At 39.3% G+C, this 15,312-nt stretch overlaps 1 protein-coding gene across 5 annotated transcripts in view; it reads left to right on the top strand.

Moving 5' to 3' along the window:
- Ca-alpha1D (Ca[2+]-channel protein alpha[[1]] subunit D) overlaps positions 1–15,312 on the top strand; it is a 1,588,055-nt gene that overhangs the window by 346,036 nt on the left and 1,226,707 nt on the right. The gene's annotated exons all lie outside the window — the stretch shown is intronic.

Below are 15,312 nucleotides of genomic sequence, written 5' to 3'. Positions count from 1 at the left end.
CTGAAATCTTGGTGCGACATAAAATCTATCGATCCTTGACGCACTATTGGAGGTGATATGTGTGTAACCTGGACTTTCGCCCTTGGCGTGTATCCAAGCGTCACGCAGTTGTAACCCCTGCGTTAATTCATAGAGCGCACGTGCGAAGTTGTATCCTGGATTTTTTGATGTTGTGAACGAATTACGCAGCTAAAATCTCCCACTAGTATAGTGTCTAGTGTGTGGGATGTCATCTCGGGCCCTACAACGGTTGAAAAAATTTTCTCTTTCCCGTCTGTTTTGGCTTCCTGACGGAGCATACACATTACAGAGAAAGACTGAGCCTAATTTGGCACTTATTTGTCGGCCGGTGGGATGGGGCACTACATTACGTAAATCCAAGTGTCGCCTACATGCTATGGCAGTCTCTTGTGCTAGGGGAGTAAAATTGTTATATACTTTAAACATGCTCAGTACAGAAAAATCGTCTATGGCGACCTCTTGTAAGAGGGCCACATCAATAGACGATTTAATGAGAAAGTCATTGAGAGCAATTAGTTTGGTCTTACTTTGCATTTGATTCAAATTTATAGATGCCAATGTAAATGTTTACATGATTATAACTGTCCACACAAGAAAACTAAACTTATTTACATCTTTCAACATTAAAGTTCCCTAATTTCTGCCTATAATGCATTAACTATGCTTTCCTCTAAATAAATCTGGGGTAAGTTTGTTACTCGTCGAAGGTTTCTCTTTAGTTACATTTGCTGAATTACTTGTTAAACTAGCCTTTGAAACATCTATGATTGGGGTACCAGGTTCTACTCTAAATTCGTTATGAACTATTGTGGAACTTACGCATTCATTATTTTTCTTCTTCTTTCTACGTAGCACCATGGACTCTTCCGCCACTTACCGTAACCTTGATACAGATCTTGACCGTGATTTCCTAGGAGAGGTAACTACGTTGAATTCGGCCTCCGCGAACAAAGCACTTGGGGGTGGGGGTGGGGGTATGTGATGCATCTCCTCCGAAGTGGTCAATGTTGGCTGCTCCATCTCTTCCCTTCCTGTTGGTGCATTCTTCACACTAACTTTCTGTCTGGTACCTGCCTCCTCGTCAGTGATTCTGGGGCTATCCGTGTTCTCTCCGTTGTTATCTCCTGACGCAGGGACTTCTGCAACTGATGGAGCTGAATCTCTTGGTTTATTCCGGACGGGTAGCACAGTTGGTTCATATACCATCGGGACATTCTCAGCGGGTATATTAACCGGCCCCCTGCGGAGCTGGTTCCCAGAGGATCGACGCTTAGGGCACTGAGCGACTAGGTGACCCTCTTCGGAACACGCTATGCAGGTACGAACCTGCCCAGGGTATGTTACCCAATAGGAGTCTCCATTCATGATTACATATGAGGGTATGGGTTTACGTAGTATCATTTTGATCAAGACACGTCCAGTTCGAGTAGGGTACATGTGATCTGCAGAGTATGTCTCGTCTTCGATTTTCAACACTTCCCCATAAGACCTCATGACACGACTTATCACTTCTGCACTTAATTCAATTGGGACTACATGGATTCTGACAATTACATGTCGCTGGTGGGCCCATTCTACTTCAACTTTATGGTCACCATCTACGTCACTATAAATTACCTCAGCACCAAAATCATTTAGTAACCGTTCTCCTACCACTTTTGTCGCAAATTTCACGTACAAACACTTACGAAAGTAATCTATTTCAAAACTGAGCAGTTGGTTCGTAGGCACCTGGTAGACATCATGAAACCATCGATGAAAATCCAATGACGTAGGTCGCGTTTTGACATCACTGAAAACAAATTTCAAGGTGTTTTCTCTTTGTGTATTCATCGTGAATTATTTCATCGTATCTTCACTGGCTCACGGTAATTGTAGCCAAAACCTCTCTTGCACTCCAAGAGAGGAGAAAAAAGAACTAACACAACACTAGCAAACCGTATACGGCCCTAGCTAACTCGGACAGTTCGATCACTAAGCCTTCTCACGCGATGAGCGGAGCTCGCTACGAACTGATACCTGCACGAGCTGCAGGCAGACTGTGAAAGGGTTTGAACCTACGACCATCAGGTTGACAATCCGTAACGATAATCATTACCCTACAAGCTGTCGCTCCTGAAAGCAGGTAGAAGAAGCTGACAAACGTGAAATGTAGATGTAACTCTCCTCCTACATGTAATGTGCAAAGAATACTCGTTTGTAACAAAGAAGACGAAAGTAGTACGAATAGGCGAAAACATTTCATGGAGAATTGCACATGATGAAAACTTTCCAGTCGATATTTGCGGTGTATCCTTGCATTGAACTCGAGTGGTATAATGGTAAAAATTAGTATGTCCTAAAATGCCACAAATATAAATAGTTTTTTTCATTTTTATTTTTCAATGTCTTTGAAGTAGTACACAATTATCGTTAGAGTATCCTAATTCACGATCTTATACATGAAAATATCTTTTTGAACGTGTGTCAATAGATTTATTTGTTTTATTTTATATATATATATATATATATATATATATATATATATATATATATAAATTCCAGATGCAGAACAATGTAGCCACTATGCATCCTATTACAAATAAATTCCACAATGCTCTTGATTAATAGAAGGATAATTAGAAAAAGAAAAGGAACACTTCGTGAGGAGGATCTAACCTGGGACCTCTAGCAGCGCAATCGAGGACTCTAAACACTACACCACGCCTTTAAAACGCCGTAAAACAACAATTATTAAGTATTCTGTCCCTCCAATATTGTAAATGTCGTTGGGTATACATGTTATAAATTAACTTTTACTTTAGTTTTGAATTGCTTTCTTGTAGTATAGCAGTTATCTTTGGAAATAATTTTCGAAGTGATGAGAATATTGGTAATTGTGAAAATGCGAGTTATTTCTTCTAACTCATTATTTTGATTCGACATTTTTATTGGAAAATATCTAGAGGCTTGAACATTGCAGGACGATGTTTGTTCTCTTCCTGCGATACTGCAACAGACGAAATGCTAGTTTACCGACGCAAGTCGTGTGTCCAGAACATTATTTACTGTTGCTTAAGGTAACACAAAATAATTAGAAATTATTCGTTCGCTTCCCGACCTCATATTGCAGCCAACAGCCACGCAATATTTACACCGTTTGCGATACCGGCAGTCATACAAAAGATAAAACAAAGCTAATTTCCCTCTTTTCCAAGAACTTCGCAACAACCTGACCTGGCATTAGTGCGGCGGGGGGGTTAAAAACATCCACCTATCTTACCACCACGAGCTTCAAGCAAGAATTGGCAATGAATGGTTTATTTTCCACAGCGTTAACTAAGCAGTTACACGCCTTCATAGATACGTTTGGGTCCAGCATTAACTTACCCATGCCTTTCATCTTGCCATCTGCTTCCCAGGAAGGTGGGGTTTTATCCAGTGTTTGTAGGAAAATCTATGTAACCTGTGTGCTGGTCTCCCAATCTGTCACAAGGAAGGGTTAACGAACTCTATTCCTTGGAACGAACTTTTAAAAAGGACAAATGTTGAGACAAGCTGTTCCCTTTGCCCGCTCTTCTAGCCACTGAAAATCTTTGATATCGGGTGGTATCGGTAAAAGAAAATCAACCGATACTCACCTTTGTCTCAGCTTTAATATATATGCCAGCTGATTTTTAATTTCACGAAAACGAAAAAAACAGGCACTTTCACACATGCTATGCAGGTAGTTTGAGGATTCTGCAGGTTGAAAATTATAATTTTAAAACACTTTTAAATATTTCATTAATAATAATAATCCTATAGTGCAACAGCCTAATATTGGGCCAAGGTTTACCTACCGACTGCTGGCCTCCCTCCCACGCGATCCACCAAAGGGGGGTTATACGTCAAAACATCGACGCAAAAACATCGACAACAAAAACATCGCCTACATTTCATCGACAGCACAAAACATCAACAGCACAAAACATCGACAGTACAAACCATCGACAACAAAAACATCGACGGCAAAAACATCGACGCCAAAAACATCGACGGCAAAAACATCGACGGCAAAAACATCGACGACAAAAAAAACATCGACGGCAAAAACATCGACAGTACAAAACATCGACGGCAAAAACATTGACGCCAAAAACATCGACGGCAAAAACATCGACACCAAAAACATCGACGGCAAAAACATCGACAACAAAAACATCGACGGCAAAAACATCGACGGCAAAAACATCGACGCCAAAAACATCGACGACAAAAAAACATCGACGGCAAAAACATCGACAGTACAAAACATCGACGGCAAAAACATCGACAGTACAAAACATCGACGGCAAAAACATCGACGCCAAAAACATCGACGGCAAAAACATCGACACCAAAAACATCGACGGCAAAAACATCGACACCAAAAACATCGACGGCAAAAACATCGACGCCATAAACATCGACGCCAAAAACATCGACAGCAAAAACATCGACGGCAAAAACATCGCTCTTTTTTGTCATGAAAACCGTATATTTATAATGCAGTCATGTTTTATTATTATTGTAGGAAGGCGGAAAGTAGGAGGAGCAGAGTAGAAAGCCGGGGGTGAGTAATAGGGTGGAAAGTAGAGGGGCGTTAAAACTCCAACTCGCTCAGGTGAAATTTATATCTTGATTTGCTTCATGAATAGGATTTAGTGTTATGATAATAGCATCATGAAGCTACAGCTCTTCTTTGTTTCGACCAAATATGCCTACATTGGTCGATCTTGTTTTTAGATTTCTTATCAGCCATGGTTCTTGTGCAAGAGCGGTATTTTCATTGAATCCACTATTTCGCGCTGCACGCGCACCTTCTGACATCAAAACAATATTTTTATTAGCACCTGATTCTTGACCCAAAGCTGAAACAATGGAATCGTAAACAATGCGAAGTGTCATGTTTCCTTCTGCTTTCTAGCAAGCTTCTTTTAACTTCATATACGGGATAGTTGTATGCTCGTTATATTGTGGATGTGGAAGAAATGTTCTTTTATGACTATGGTACGAACCGACTGAGGGCCCCTTTGCTTTACCTCCCCCTCCCACCTTCACACAGCAGACCCCTTGTGACAGCCACTGGACAGAAGCCTTCAAAGCATTCTCTCTCCCAAACATCAGGGTTTATCCGCAACTGATATCAATTCTGCCAGTCACACCAGAAGGGTTTCAAAATTTTTTGTCACAAATGTAGATTGTGCATGAAGTGTTTTTAACAAACAACGTGTTTTATTTTTAAAAAATACACAGCCTTATATGAACTTAAGAAAATAAGGGGAATAATTTAGCTGTAATTTTTTGCTAGTAGTTTGTGTTAGACATAATTATACAGGTTGTCGCCATACACATAGGCGGATCTAGAACTTGTTTCTGAAATTATGTCCTCCTGCATCCACATATTTATAGGAAATTTTCACTAACACGTATCAGTTCCTCTTTCGAAATTGCTTCAATTTATTTCTTCATATTTTCTTTCAATTCTTCTGATATATGGCTTCCGGTATAAAAGCTTGGTAGCTCGTCACGATGACGTTAGAAATATGTCTGTTTCTTGTGCAAGGCATCGGAGAGATTTCTGAGGAGTATGTTTCAATCGTGTTCCAACGTCGTCTAGTTTATCCTCAGTAAGCACACGCCGTTTTACCTTAACAAGAGCAGACCCTATTTTCCTAAATTTGTTCACAAGCAACAGAACACTGTCTCTGTGTGAAACAGGAACATCTGGGAATTCTGATGCAAAACGAATTCTAACTTCCCTACAAGAATTCGTAATGACGTAAGAGTCGTATATAAAAATTCGTTGTTTAGAATTGTACGGATAGCGTGGCATTATTAGACTGCAGAAAGAACTGGTAATACATAAAATAAAACAAAACAATCTAAAACACTTGTTAACAATTTAACACCTCACAAACACGTGCAAACTGGACAACAGCTGTCTGGATACTGAAGCACGGACGTGTCCAATGTCAAAGTCAGCGTACAGTTGTGAGTTTAAATGCCCGCAGATGTGCTCTTACTTTCCGACGCGCTAGACGCCGCCCAACGGCCACCTCGGCCGTGAAAGGCAGTGTATACATATATCCTTATCGCTTAAAATTCCGAGAGAGAGAAATACGACGTTTAGAAGTTAAAGATGCTATAAAAAGGCTAAAGAATAACAAAGCACCTGGCATTGATTTAATACCAGCTGAGTTAATTAAATATGGTGGAAATTCGTTAATATGTCAAATTCATAAATTAATTTGTTTAATGTGGAATAAAGAAGAAATCCCTCAACAGTGGAAAGAATCCATAATTGTTCCTGTGTTTAAAAAAGGTGACAAAATGAACTGCAATAATTACCGTGGAATTTCTCTACTCTCAACAACATATAAAATATAATCTAACATTATTTTAACAAGACTAAAACCATATGCTAATAAAATTATAGATGATTATCAATGTGGATTTAAACGTAATAGATCAACTACAGATCAAATTTTTCACATCAGACAGACACTTGAAAAAAAGTGGGAATATAATCAAAATGTCCATCAGCTATTCATTGATTTCAAAAAAGCATGTGATTCGGTCAGAAGAGATAAATTATATAATATATTAGTCAAATTTGGAATACCTAAGAAGCTTGATAGTATGATAAAAGTATGCACCAGTGAAACAGAAAGTAAAATTCGTGTGGGTATTAATTGTGTCTGACAAATTTACAATTCATGATGGGTTAAAACAAGGAGATGCATTATCTCCATTGCTCTTTAATTTTGCCTTAGAATATGCTGTTAGGAAGGTAAAAGAAACTAACGAAGGACTAAAATTAAATGGTATGACTCAATTGTTAGCATATGCAGATGATGTAGACTTATTATGGGATGATATAAACACAATTAAGAATAATGCTAAAATATTTTTCAAAACTGCTAAAGAGATAGGTTTGGAAGTTAACAAAGAGAAAACTAAATATATGTTTACAGGCCGAAACCAAGTGTTAGGTAAAAATCAAAATCTAATTATTGATAACAACTCGTTTGAACCAGTATCCAAATTCAAATACTTAGGAGTAATATTAACAAATGAAAATTATATTAAAGAGGAAATAAAAAGTAGGCTTAATTCAGGAAATGCATGTTACTTCTATCTTCATAAACTTTTGTCTTCTCGTTTAATATCTAAGAAACTATAAGTTAAAATATACAAAACAGTAATTTTGCCTCTAGTATTATATGGGTGTGAAACTTGGTCCCTTACATTGAAAGAGGAACATAAATTGAGAGTATTTGAAAATAAGATCCTCAGGAAAATCTTTGGACCTAAAAGGGATGAGGAGACAGGTGAGTGGAGAAGGTTACATAATTTAGAACTACATAATTTGTATTCATGTCCAGATATTATTAGAATAATTAAATCAAGAAGACTTAGGTGGGCAGGCCATGTTGCACGAATGGGAGAGGACAGAGGAGTTCACGGGATTCTTGTTGGGAAACCTGATGGTAACAGACCTATAGGAAGGCCAAGACGAAGATGGGGGGACAACGTTGAGAAGGACCTAAAGGAAATCGGTAGGGATGGAAAAGAGTATATAGATCTTGCTCAAGATAGGGACAGATGGAAGGCCTGTGTTGCTGCAGCCATGAACCTTCGGGTTTAAGAAGGCTAGATAGTTAGTTAGTTAGTTATGAAATCAAGGAGTTAACTAACTAGGAATTAGAAATATTAACATTGAGCTCCACGCCCAGGTAGTCTGGCAATAAGACTGTTGCCTTGTAACCAAGTGTACCCGTGTTCGATTCCTGGTGGGGGTACCTTTCATTAAGTGGCTCGAATTCCAATATAAAATACTGCAATTTGTGCAAAAGTCAGCAACGCTTGGGCAAGTTAATGCTATTCGGAGTCTTAGGAGTATGCCTACATTCCCCAAGTGTGCTGATTTTTGCACCGTATTGCAGTATTTATTTGGTTGGATTTATCTTAACCTCATTTCTGAGGTTAGACAATAATTTGTGCACTGTCATAGTAGCCCATTTCGATTCCAGCATGTGAAAGCAGAAGAGCTACATGTGAAGAGAATATTAAAATTTTGATTTATTAATTTCTAAATTAAAGGAAGGCTTTACTAAGGACAGTAAGTGATGTGTTAATTAGATTTGGCCGTTTCAATTCAGAAAGTTCCGAATTTATGAACTACGGAAAGCTACAATCTTCCGCCGCTCACTACTGTTGTGATATGGAAGGGAATTAGCAATAAGAACCCTTCTGCAACTGCCTGCAATGGTTGAAACGTTCAAAATTGCCTTTAACGAACTTTATAAGCTTTGTGTTATTCATTAACAGTTAAATGCAGTGGAGGCGATTGGGTTACAAAACTTGGGGGGGGGGGGCAAAAACAATTTACTTTCTCTTCGTACATACGGTTTAGCATAATGCGGTTGCAAAAGCGGAAAAAAGTATGGGGGGGCATCTGCACCCCATGCCAACTTAATCCCCGCCACTGCACTAATCGAGAATCAAAAAGTTGTTCCATCCCATAAAAATAATATCCAGGACTATTTTGTTAAATAACTGTTACATTTGAGGGAATAAATACAGCACTCAACCTCCAGTTACCAATCCCATTACGAAGGTAACCCATGATTTGCTGCAAAGTAGAAAAATGTTCTTTCACATTTAACTAGTGGCGGAGATTATGGGGGCGTGGGGGGGGGCAGTTGCACCACCCCATACATTTTGCCACATTTTCTCTCCCACTATGCTAAACCTTATGTACCAAGGGAAAGTAAACTGTCCTTGTCCTCCCCCTCCCCCAGTTTTGGAAACCAATCGCCGCCACATTTAGACATCATTTTGCCACGTATTATCTATTTTTTTGTTTGACGAGGAATTTCTCAATCCAAGTTCATGAGCGTAACTTGGAATCTTACTTTAGGGGGTCACAATCGAACTTGCCGCTTAAGTTTTTTGGGGAGGATTAAAAAGTTTTCTAGGCCATAAAAATAGCGTCCAAGATTATTTTTATTTTGTGAAACAACTGTCACATTTGTGAAATCATAAAAATTGCTCCTCTGTCCCGAAGAGGTCAATAAAAGTACCAGTGACTTGTAAATTTTAATAAACCTGAAAATTTTAGACGGCCAATAACCCACTTGCTTCCGCCATTCTCATTTGCGAAAGGAGTCCTCTTCTATTTGCCTTTACTTCAGTTACTTTTGTATTTGAGACTATTTCCTGATGTCAAATATTTACGGAAAGAATTTATGACTGTCGTAGCATTCGCACAGCAAGCCCATCTTGTTACAGATAGGATCCTTAAAGGAATACGTTTCTATCCTGCATCTCTTAAGATGCTTTCGAAGATACCATGCCTTGTTGGACTACTTGCAACTAAGCTATATATGTATTGCATTATTAAAAAAAGATCACACTGTTTAAATTATATCTGACTTTAAATTAATCTCTCAGGTTCAGATTCAAAACAACTACACATATATGTACACAATATATATATTTAATCGTAATTATTGAGGATTTGGTGTTTTCGACCTTTAATTTAACATATATTAAGAGCCCGGTCTCTGGCACCGTGAGCGATCAACAAGGTAATTTTTCTTGTGTGACCCACGAAGGGTTAATCGGAACTGAACCTATAGTTTAAATAATCCATACCACTGTGCAACTTTCCTCCACCGGGGATCGAACCTCGGACCCCTTGATTCAAATACAACAGCGGTATTGATATGCAGTGAAGGGGCTTCGTCATGCGACACCCGGGGAAAATGTCTGGAGAGGAAGGGGGCAAGGCAATATTGCAAGGCGGTAGTTATATTACTTGCACACGGTGTGTACCAGTCCATGAACCGAAAGAAAGTCACTACGGAAAAGTCAAGTTGTATATTGGTCATTTCGGTCTCCTGCGTCTAATAAACAAGGAATAACAATAGCCGGTGGTCTTTTCATCTTTCACACGAAGGAGCCTTCCTTTCAATTTCCCCCGGCCACAAACGCTGCCGGCGAGAAGTAATAAATGGTTACCAGAACTAAACAATCACGTTCACTGCGCAATCTCATTGTTTATAATTTTACCAATAATAAAAATAACGTCTTTATTGAGAGGGCGTGTTTCGGCCTCGCGGACCGTTCTTACAACAATGACCATTATACATTGGTAGCAAGGTAGCACTATAAGTTGGCAACTTGAGTTCGCTCATTACACATTGTTCGTTTCATGAAACACATTATAATTTAGGGTAGAACTTCTCAAAATATTCGGGATTAGATCTGAATTCATTAGTGTGGAAAACTTTGTCAAAACATGATTTTCCTGTCGATGTTTGTGGTGTCAATGTTTTTACCGTCGATGTTTTTGGCGTCGATGTTTTTGCCGTCGATGTTCTTGTCGTCGACGTTTTTTCCGTCGATGTTTTTGGCGTCGACGATGTTTTTGATGTCGATGTTTTTGATGTCGATGTTTTTGCCGTCGATGTTTTTACCGTCGATGTTTTTGGTGTCGATGTTTTTGATGTCGATGTTTTTGATGTCGATGTTTTTACCGTCGATGTTTTTGGCGTCGACGATGTTTTTGCCGTCGATGTTTTTGATGTCGATGTTTTTGATGTCGATGTTTTTGCCGTCGATGTTTTTACCGTCGATGTTTTTGGTGTCGATGTTTTTGCCGTCGATGTTTTTGATGTCGATGTTTTTGATGTCGATGTTTTTGCCGTCGATGTTTTTACCGTCGATGTTTTTGGTGTCGATGTTTTTGATGTCGATGTTTTTGCCGTCGATGTTCTTGCCGTCGATGTTTTTACCGTCGATGATTTTACTGTCGATGTTTTTACCTTCGATGTTTTTGCCGTCGATGTTTTTGCTGTCGATGATTTTGCCGTCGGTGTTTTGTACTGTCGATGTTTTGTGCTGTCGATGTTTTGTGCTGTCGATGTTTTGTGCCGTCGATGTTTTGTTGACGATGTTTGGTCGGCGATGATTTGACGCTACACCCAAGGGGGTGTGGAGATCTGCAGCCAGACTAGGGGAACGGGTGGTCGGCCGGACCAACCCCCAGCCGTTGTAGGACTTCGCAACCGGATTACGACCGGGTCTGTCGATAAAAGATGCACAGATACTTGAGAAAATTGACGCCTTTTCTGAAACATATTACCATTACATCTTTAATATCCATTTTGCCTGCCCATGTGGCGGAGTGGTTAGCACATCGCGCTGCGACGCTAGGGTCCTGGGTTCGAATCCTGGCCTGCGCATGGATGATTCTGAGTGTCCATTCTACAATTTCATCATATCATCCCTCATTCCCATCTTCGCAAATTAGCCAAAAATTGGCGCAAAAAGCGAAGTAAAATAAAGCAAATCAAATCAAAATCAAATTTAATATCCATTTTACTTTTTCAAAACCGGAAGTAACATCCGGTGAATTGCCACCATAACGGTTGAGGGTTCGACAATCTCTCGTTAGAGAAATAACTCGCATTTTCAAATCTACCAATATTCTCATCACTTCGAAAATTATTTCTCGATTATAACTGCTATACTACAAGAAAGCAATTCAAAACTAAAGTAAAAGTTTAACTACATGTATACCCAACGACATTTACAATATTACAGAGACAGAATACTTAAATATTGTTGTTTTAACGGAAGGTATTGGCGTGGTGTAGTGGTTAGAGTTCTCGATTGGGCTGCCAGCGGTACCAGGTTCTATCCTCCTCACTAGGTGTACCCCTTTTTTTAAATTATCCTTCTATTAATCAAGAGCATTGTGGAATTTATTTGTAATAGGATGCATAATGGTTACATTGTTCTGCATCTGGAATTTATATATATATATATATATATATATATAAATATATATAAATATAAAGCAAATAAATAAATTGATACACGTTAAAACGGATATTTTCATGTATAAGATCGTGAATTATGACACTCTAACGAAAATTGTGTACTGCTTCAAAGACATTGAAAAATATAAATGAAATAACTATTTATATTTCTGACAATTCAAGGACCCTACTAATTTTATCCATTTTCCCACTCGAGTTCAATGCAAGGATACCTCCGCAAATATCGACTGAAAAGTTTTCATCATGTGCAATTTTCCATGAAATGTTTTTGCCTATTCGTACTACCTTCGTTTCTTTGTTACAAACGAGTATTCTTTGCACATTACATGTAGGAGGAGAGTTACATCTATATTTCACGTTGGTCAGCTTCTTCTAACTGCTTTCAGGAGCGACAGCTTGTAGGGTAATGATTATCGTTAAGGATTGTCAACCTGATGGTCGTAATTTTCGTAAGTTTTAGACATATCCCATTGTGTTCATTGTTCACACTGTGTGAAACGGAACGAATCAGTTTGGAATTAACGGTGGGGGAGTGGAAATATTAAATTACAAAATCTCCATTTCAACGAACCGAGAAGTGTAGAAATATTGCATAATTCTTATAAATATTAAAATTACATTCATGTTTTTAGTGATATAATCGCAGGTAAAATCAAAGATCATACGTCGAAGATTTTATTTTGTTCTGAACGCAGCCAAAACGCTTTACGAACCGATCTAATATTCTCCAATACATTTCAAAATGTTATTGAATGTTTCATGTCGATAATTCGATTAATGCATCAATTCTTGACACCGAGACGATATTTTCTGCAACTACCTCTTCTCTCTTCTCGTCTCCAGTCCCTTCTGTTCTTCTCTCCACTCCTTCTCCTCTGCTTTTATCTCATATCACCTTCCCTATTGTTCTCGCATCTTTTCTCCATCCCAACCTTCTCCACTCCTCTTATCTCCTCATCTTTTCCTTTTCTTCCCACTACTTCTTCTCTCCTCGTCTATTTTCTCTTTCTTCTCACCTCTACTTTTCATCTTCTCCTTTTGCTTTTTCTGTCTCCTTTCCTTTGTCACCTTTCGTTTCCTCTCACCTCTTTTTCTTTCTGTAGACTCATTAGCGATGAAATACTAGGAAACCTATTTTTTTCTTTCAGAAAGAATTATGTCTTTTGCCATGTAATAGTGATATTTTTATAATTTTAACACCATTAAGCCTTGTTTCCATGATATGAAAAACTCAATATGCTAACCAAGGCAGAAGTTTTTTTATTATAAAACATAAACTAAACGTAACGTTTCAACCTTCTAGCAAGGTCTTCTTCAGAATCTGCACCAAATACAAATGTACTTGGTGCAGAGTCTGAAGAAGACCTTGCTAGAAGGTTGAAACGTTACGTTTTGTTTATGTTTTATAGTAAAATAAATTTCTGCCTTGGTCAGCATATTTAGTTTTTTATAATTTTATACATTTTTTTTATTTCTTTCGCGTATTTCATAAATATCTATTGTGCATTTGGCAACCCTGAAATTGAGTCTAACTCTACACGCAACCCACCAACGCCTTGTGTAAATTGGGTTGCCTAATTTAAAATGTCGTTGTCCTAAAACTTTTGAGAGACACTGTACCTCCGGATGTTGCCGTCGATCACAACACAAAAAGCAATGTTCCATTCCAAGTCAACAATAACATAAAAAACGTCATCATATGGGTTGGCTACAAGGACTTTCCCCATTCACCCGTAGCGAACAGAGCTCTCGTTTCCGCGGCGAAAAAAAAATCCTAGAGAATCCGATAAAACAGACCACGCACCTTGACGAAGACAAAAGCTGAAGAACTTGCTCAATCACTGGAAACACAGTATCGCAGCATGGAATACTTTCCATATTCCACGCTAATGACTCCCATCAGATATTTGTACATGATTGTTCTTGCTTACAAGCTAAGCTACAAGTTCGCCAAGGGTTTGATTAAACTGGGCGGAGGATCCCTGGACGTGCTGTTTCTCACGTTACAGATTCATTTCTCCACCCTCACCCGCACATTTTCACCCGACAGACCACAAATCTATTACATGACGCGCGATAAGAAGGATCTCCTGCTTGCAAACTAATTAAAAAAAAGTTAGATTATAAGCGACAGCAAGAAAGAAATCACTCAATCGATCATCATTGTCCAGAATATGTCTATATATAGATGGGCATATTGTACGTCACCTACACACACTTCCATCCAACATGTATCGCATTGTAGTAGTAGACGCTCTTTCTGGGGGCCCCACTCGTGCCGTAGAAGAGAACGCTGCACAAAGAAGAGCTCATTTGCAAGAGGTGAGTTCGCTACACTGCTCGTACGGAGGAAGAGCTCTTGGTACCTAGGATGAAACTCCCACCGTGAATGATGCGGAAACATTTTATTGCAAGAGGTGAGTTGGCCACACTGCTCGTACCGAGGATGACTGTTGAAAAGAGCCTACGTCCTTCGTATCAAGTATGGGCTCTTGTCCCCATAGGTTATAGCTTAGCTCATAAAAAAATGTATGAAAATTTGGAAGAGTTGGAGTTGGCAACACTGCTCGTATCGAGGATGAGCCCACTTCATACCGAAGATAACGCTAGCAGAGTACTAAAAAGTCGGCCTTTTTCCTACCCGCTGCTAGTTGCCCGCGAGAACAGGTAAACCTGCTCCCCGGCCCATGGCAACGAGTCGATTTGCGTCTTTACCCGGGTTCCTCGTCTTCAAGGCGCTCTGTGCTTACAAGGTAACTGGGTATTCAACAAGACCCGGGCGCGATTTTTTTTCCACTCGACTTGTGAATGCGGGTTCATTTCTTGCTCTCTGATTGGCTGTTGGAAAGTTACGGTGCTATGATTGTGAGAATATCTTATTTCCTATTTTCAGCGCAAATTTGCTGCTTTCTAATCTAATCTAATCTAACCTAACCTTACGTACAACGCAAATAAGATATTCTCACAATCAGAGCACCGTAACTTTCCAACAGCCAATCAGAGAGCAAAAAATGAACCCGCATTCACAAGTTCCCTTGAAGAAGAAAAAGCTTGACCCGGGCATCTGCAAAACCCGCTTAAATGAAACAGCACTCCGGCAGCATGTTGCTCCAGGCGTTTCTTCGCCACGTGGACAGCTGCAGCCAGTGTTGCCTACTTACGTAGCTCCTAAGTCCTACGAAGTCGTGGGAGGAGCTTTTTCCTCCAATGATAATTTATATTAGTGTAAGCAGTTTCTATCTTGTTGCCAGGAAATGTACACAATATTACAGCTTCATTTATTTAAATGAATGATCGGGCAAACAAAATACTCCTCATCTAAAACTAAATTGTTTTTCATTGCATGGTGTCTTAACCAGGCACGCAGTGGCGTAACCACAGGGGGCAGGAGGCATTGCTCATTAACCTTGGACGGAAATGAAGTCTAGCGGGGGCA

Source organism: Lepisma saccharinum, chromosome 2, assembly GCF_977018435.1.
Source record: "Lepisma saccharinum chromosome 2, izLepSacc3.1, whole genome shotgun sequence".
NCBI lineage: Eukaryota > Metazoa > Arthropoda > Insecta > Zygentoma > Lepismatidae > Lepisma > Lepisma saccharinum.
Note: the sequence above shows the minus strand (reverse complement) of the source record. Positions and strands in the feature narration are given on the sequence as shown.